Source organism: Berghia stephanieae, chromosome 1, assembly GCF_034508935.2.
Source record: "Berghia stephanieae isolate SIO BIC M18660-M18661 chromosome 1, UCSD_Bste_1.3, whole genome shotgun sequence".
In the NCBI taxonomy this organism is placed as follows: Eukaryota; Metazoa; Mollusca; class Gastropoda; order Nudibranchia; family Aeolidiidae; genus Berghia; species Berghia stephanieae.
The window spans coordinates 131416771-131424270 of NC_088360.1; the positions used below are offsets into that span (position 1 = coordinate 131416771).

The window sequence follows — 7500 nt, forward strand, 5'->3', positions numbered from 1 at the left end:
GTCCGCCACATCATAAGATATCGTCGCCTAGGCATTCCATGAAGGAATATTGATGATTCATCAAACAAGATGTCTGATGTCAACAGGAATCACCCAAGGTTGTCAAAGCAAAGTGAGCAAATTGGGGATAAATAATCTTACCCAAGGAAAAAAAACGAAAGTGCCCGAAGCGGGGTTCGAATCCTGGACCTTCCGGGTCACAGTGAAATGCCTTGTCCACACATAATAACAGAAACAATACAAACAATACATCATTCACAATACAGACAGACAGGAGTGCAATATTTGTCATGTCTTGTCGGTAAGTAAAAGGATTTTGAAAGGTTTCAAGACACGTCATATTAAATTTCTATGTTGTCGCTATGTCTGGATTTCATGTGATGTATTGATGTTTTTATTAACAAGAAATAAAAGTGCCAGAAGACAGAGAATAAAAACTTCGCGGCGGCGATGGGGGTTCGAACCCGCAACCTTACTGGTACGACAACCAGGCTGGGTCATGGATAGCTCATACGGTAAAGTCATGAGAAAAACAAAAACAAACAAACAAAACAAAACAAAAAAATTAAATTAAGATATTGTTTATCAGTAGGTTATCCATCTCAAGGTACTCTTCTTGTTAGACAAACGAAGGGGCGTAATCATGATAAATACATTCCATTAAATTGTATGGATGTTATGTCATTGAATATTTATCTCTTGATTAATATGACAACATTGACAACGACGACGACGACGACTATGATGATGATGATGATGATGATGATGATGATGATGATGATGAAGATGATGATGATGATGATGATGATGATGACGATGATGATGAAAATGATGATGATGATGACGGCGACGACGACGATGATAATAATGATGATGATGAAGATGATCATGATGATGATTATAACAATGGAATAACTTTTTATAGACATTTTTTTTCTTCCGTAAACCACACTCCAAGACCTCTTGAGACAGCCAATCAACGTCGGCCATGTCCGATTTGACGATATCAGCCTCTTGGAACAAATCAGGAGAAAACTGTAATTTGTGGAAACTCCCCATGCCCAAGGGATGCTTGTAGCTGTCCAAGTCATCGCCAATCTCAAGTCGTTGCGTTAGTTATGCATGGCAAGTTGGTGAAATTGAGATTTCCATATTTACAGAGAAGCGAAGACTCATTGAACTAGTTTTCTGCGGCATTCTGAAAAAACCCGTATTTAAAAATTTGGCCAAAAAAAAACAACTCGTCCTTCAAATATCATTCGATTTAAATTACCTTCATTTGGCACAAACAAAACCCTCTCAAACTTGGCACTTTAATCAAGACTTCCGCGATGTCCCATGTTTGAGAGTTTTTGCCAGGATGAGGGTCATTTAAATCGATCGATATTTGAAGGACAAGATTTCTGGCCAAATTTCTAAATACGTTTTTTTCTCTCCAGAACACGACAGGGAACTTGTTAAAAGAAATATGAATTCGCGTGAAAGTTTAGGGTTGGGTTGGGACACGGAAAGCTTACAAGAGGGCTTGAGAGATACAAAGCAGCTGCTACAAGCTGTGGACTGTAACAAGTAATGAACAAAAATGAATAGAACAGTTTCGAAAAAGAGCAAAATTATACCAAACACGGAACGTTTCGGGCGCAAAACCCTTCTTCAGCCAATAGTAGCAAAAATAAAAACATAAATTCATCACTTATTTGTGCAAATATCGATCGATTTAAATGACCCTCATCATCTTGGCAGAAACTCTCAAACCTGGGACATTGCCTGATATTTGCCAGGTTTGAGAGTCTTTTGCAAGATGAGGATCATTTTTTTATATTTTATTATATTTGATGTTTATTTTGCTTTTAATTAGCTTCGTATTTTCATCAATAACTAGTTCATGACAGTGAATAAATATGTGCTAATATAACGATGAATGATATATATTTTTTAAAGTTTTAAATTAAAAATTTTTATTATTATTTTTGTTTGTTTGTTTGTTTGTTTGTTTGTTTGTTTGTTTTTTTTTTTAAGGTCAATATCCCTATACCTGTTTATTGTTGTATTTAAAAGACGTAGATAAATCTAAACTGGCAAAGTGACGACAAACATTGGGTGTCTCCCAATCCTGAGCTTTAAAAAAAAAGAAGAAAAAAAAAACAAAACAAAAAACAAACCAAAAAACCCCACAAAAAACAATGAATGATGTGTAACATTATGCTAATTTCCATTCAGGATCAATAAAGTATATCTCATCTTATCTTATCTTATCTTATTTTAATCGATCGATATTTGAGTTGTTAAGTCCCTGTTTTCCATGCGGCTATGTGGTATTGTGGTATGGCACTCACATTCGGATAGGAAGATTCTGGGTTCGAGCTTTTCTCGGTGCATAGTTGGGTTCTTGGAAAAGGCTCTTTATTCACATTCTTTTTAAAAATTGAGCTTTATATAGCGCAATATCCACTAAATGTGCTCAAAGCGCTTTACAAGGGGTCCCTGGTCAACAGCAACATTTAACATGTAGGACAGGACATGACGCCTGTTTGGCAATATTACCATTTTTCGGACAAATACAACGCTGTTAACGGCTAGGTACTCATTTTACACCTGAGTACGGTGAGAGTATGTGAGTAAAGAGCCTTTTCGAACCCAGGACCTTCCAATCCGAAAGCGAGTGTCATACTACTAGACCACATAGCCGCACATTCTCTCACCGTATTCAGGTGTAAAATGAGAACCTGGCCGTTAACAGCGTTGTCTCTGTGGAAAAAAAAAATCTAATATCGCCCAACAGGCGTCATGTCTCGTTCTATATGTTACGATGTTGCTGTTGGTCAGGGACCCTTTGTAAAGCGCTTTGAGTACGTTTAGTGGATATTGCGCTATATAAAAGCTCATCCCCCCCCCCCCCCCATTTTCCGCGTTTATGGTCCGGGGGGGGGGGGGGGGTGAACCACAACGAAGCGCATTAAGCATCGCGAAAAATCCCTGAAAAGGCTCTGTAGAGATAGAATGGCATCGACGTCACTCACCTCTTTGTTATTGTTTTTATACAGCCATTTTTATGAGCGGTTCTCACTAAATTGTTTCAATCAGACTATAAACGTTTTAGGTTACAGATAGTTTTATGTGTTCGTACGTTGTATCCGGCTGGCGTATGTTATGAGTTTATTTACTAACGCGCATGGTATTAGTAAATGTTCAAATATATTTTTTTATTTTTCAAGCTGAGGTCAAGATTCGTCCTCTGTCCGGCTATTTTTGGCACATAATTCGAATAATGACTTTTCCAAACAGTCTAGAGTCACCAAAGTCTCAGTTGGATGTGAAGTAGGTATAAAATATGCATTGAGATTTATTTATGTCGGAACTGGGAACTGGGAAATGAGGAGAGGTTGGCGATGTGGTTTTGTGGTATGACACTCGCCTTCGGACCGGAAGATCCAATGTTTGACTCACGTTCTCAGCGGCGCATAGTTGAGTCCTTGGGAAAGACCCTTTACTCACATTCTCTCGCCGTGCACAGGCGTTAAATGAATACCAGGTCATGGTTTGGACATCTGGTCAGACATGACGGCATGTTCAAGATAGTTCTCCAAGTCATGGTGGAAAGTCAATGGAGAAGATGAAGACAAAGACAAATATGGCTGGAGAACATCAAGATATGGACAGATTTGACGTTATATGAGTTGCGGGAGAAGGCCAATGACCCAGATCTGTGTGGAACCAATTGTGAAAGCTGCATTCCGGAAGTCATCCCGACGAATATCCGGTCATGAGAATGAGTGATAGTGTCAATCAAAGGTTTGAACAGCTTGTGGTCTTACGGTATGACACTCGCCTTTTAGCCTATAGGCCCCTGGTTCATGATCCTTGGGAAAGTCTCTTTACTCATATTGTCTCACAATGATCAAGTGTAAAATGAGTAGCTTCTGAGTGAGTATTGCGCCAATATGAAAAAGTCCATGTTTTAATAATAATAATAATAATAAAAATAATAATAATAATAATAATAATAATAATAATAATAATAATAATATAATAATAATAATAATAATAATATAATGATGATGATGATGATGATGATGATGATGATGATAATAAAAATAATAATAAATAATAATAATAATAATAATAATAATAATAATAATAATAATAATAATATATGATAATAATAATAATAATAATAATGATAATAATAATAATAATAATAATATAATAATAATAATAATAATAATAATAATGATAATAATAACAATTATATGATGATGATGATGATGATGATAATAATAATACTAATACTAATAATAATAATAATAATAATAATAATAATAATAATAATAATAATAATAATAATAATAATAATAATAATAATATAATAATAATAATAATAAATATAATAATAATAATATAATAATGATAATGATAATAATAATAATAATAATAATAATAATAATAATAATAATAATAATAATAATAATAATAATAATAATAATAATTTGAAAGAACCAGATTTAATCCTTGTAAAGCGGTACACCAGCAAAATGAGTGATATTTTTTCTCCAAAGAAATTTAGTTTGGCTAATAAAGGATTAAACATCAGGATAAGGGATTTCTATTCCAATACATTCAATCAGACAGACAAACAATCTCCCGTTGTCAGACATGAACACGACAATCAATATTACTTCCTGTCTTCAAGACTTTCAGACTAAAAAAAACATCTGCTGACGTGATGAATAATGGACTACCTTTGGTCCAAAGCCAGCCAGGGTGGCTATGTGGTCTTGTGGCGTGGCACTCGCTTTCGGATCGGATAGGTCCAGGGTTCGAGCCTCGCTCGGCGAATAGGTTGAGTCCTTGGAAATCAAGGCTCTTTACTCACATTCTCTCACCGTACTCACGTGTAAAATAAGTACCTGGCCGTTAACAGCGTTGTCTTTGTCGAAAAAAAATGTTAATATCGCATAACAGGCGTTATGTCTCGTTTTACATGTTACGTGTTGCTGTTGGTTAGGGCCCGTTTTTAAAGCGCATTGAGCACCTTTAGTGGATATTGCGCTCTAAAAAAAAAGGTCAAAGGGAGGAGTATCTAACAAAAAACCGTCAGATTTTCAAGGCGATGCTTTGATTACAATATTTATAATTTATACTTAATCAATTACGTGTCAAATACAGAGCAGCAACTCTGCAGATTATAATATTGTTTTGACAATGAATGGTTACTCAGATAAATGGATATGTGACATCACACAATGCACAATCTTTCATGTTTCTCATATTCACACCAAAAAAAATGTAGATACGTTGTTTTTTTTTCACTTTTGACGAAAGGAATTCCCCTCAAACGTTGTTTTTCCCCTTTGTCGAAAGGAATTTCCCCACAAAGTTTTCTTGTAAGAAATGTCACGTGACTGGTTTGCACCAAATAGAATTAGTAATCTTCGAAACTAAATTGTTGTACAAATTTCATTTTGGTTGAAAACACGGTAATTATATATATATATATATATATATATATATATATATATATATATATATATATATATATATATATATTATACATATATATAATTACCGTGTTTTCCCCAAAATGAAATATATATATTTTATATATATATATATATATATATATATATATATATATATATATATATATATATATATATATATATATATATATATATATATATAAACGGATATCTATAAATTGCAGGTCTCGGATGTAAACTCGACACAGTTCAACACCACCTAACTGGAGATGTATGTGTCTTGGCTTAATAAATTCCTTAAATTATTCCCAAGATATTTCCACTTCTTTTAAATTGAGCGACCGTTTGCGGTCCTACTACTAGTGTCGGGCTGTCAGATTACGAATGTTACGTGGAATCTACTCACAAAATGATTGGAGCTGATATTGAGATTATAAAGGCTTATTGTAACAATTTTGTTTTCAATTTTGGCCTGATTATTTTTTTAACCTTATGAAGATCGGTCCAACTTGTCAAAAAGCCTTCTATCTGACACTCAAAGAAGTCTCAGGTTTGAGTCAATTTGACAAGTTGTAGGTTATACAAATCGATCGAAATTTGAAGTGACTGTTTTCCGGAAAAATATAAAAAATAAAATCGCCAGAGTATGTTACAGTGGTAGATAGACTTGGAATAAAATAATTGATTTTTCCAGAACTTCGAAACTATTCAGTGACAATTTGATTCGTTTTTGTAAAATTGACATTGTAAAAATGGCTTTAGTTTTAAAACGTTCAGTTTCAGAACTGTGTAAAGTGACAAAAAATAGGGTAATGTCTTTCATGACCTAATTACTTCCCAGTTCTTTGTCTTGACAACCCATGACTTAACAAAATTCTTTGCTTTTTTTAATCATGGCGAGAGAACATTTAAATACATTAAATATAATTTTAATCGTTAATTACCAAATTATACGATATTTGACTGACATGGGGAATTACATTGACCGAAAAACCGAGTTTACAAAGTTTTTTCCCGTGGTCAAGTTAGCGATTTTGTTTAAAGTCGTAGTTACCACCCCTTTCTCATATACCTAATAAACAAAAATGTATATAACAGCTTCAAAAAAGAACAAAATACCAAACACGGACCGTTTCAGGCTCAAACCCCTTCTTCGTCATGCTTCTAGATTATCAATACACCGCTATATTGGATTTATTGCACGGATGCATTTTACAACTATTTCTATTCTACCCGAGATTTCCCTATTATTTTGTTTTGCGCACCAAAATTTTATAATAATAATAATAAATGGCATTTATATAGCGCTTTACCCCGTTGTCACAGACTCTAAGCGCTTTACAGTGATATAAAACAAAACATATTACAGTGAGACAAGTGTGAAGGAAACGTGATACGAATTCAATTTAACAACACCAAAATATGAAAATAATATTGCAACATTATGACGTAAAAAGATAAAACTTTAAGCGAGATTTGAAAGTTGTCAACGAATCCGAGCATCTCACGTGTGATGGGAGAGAGTTCCAAAAATGGGGGCCAAAAATTGAAAAGATTGTTCACCTATTTTACGCAATGGCTTAGGTTTGACAAGGATTGATTGGTCATTGCTTGACCTCAAGTTTCTATTGGGGACATATATGTTTAGAAGGTCTTTAATATAGGAGGGACTGTTAGTGCTCAGGGATTTTGTAGACAACAGTACAAATCTTATAGGCAACACTTTTTTCCACAGGAAGCCAATGTAACTCACGGAGAAGAAGAGTTGCTGACGGGTATTTTTTGTAATTGCGTACAATGAGCCTGGCTGCGTTATTTTGAGCAACCTGAAGTTTGCTAATTTTGTCTTTAGCAAAATTCGCCCAAATGGAGTTACAATAGTCCAATTTAGATAAAACAATTAATTAAAAGTTCTGCTATATGCTTCGGTATAAAATTACGAATTTTGCTTATTTTTTTCATTTCTATGTACATAGATTGTATGGTGTTATTCACGTGGCTTGTCATGGAAAGATCTTTA

At 34.1% G+C, this 7500-nt stretch overlaps 1 protein-coding gene across 1 annotated transcript in view; it reads right to left on the reverse strand.

Moving 5' to 3' along the window:
- LOC144962918 (uncharacterized) overlaps window positions 1-7500 on the reverse strand; it is a 32328-nt gene that overhangs the window by 3698 nt on the left and 21130 nt on the right. The gene's annotated exons all lie outside the window — the stretch shown is intronic.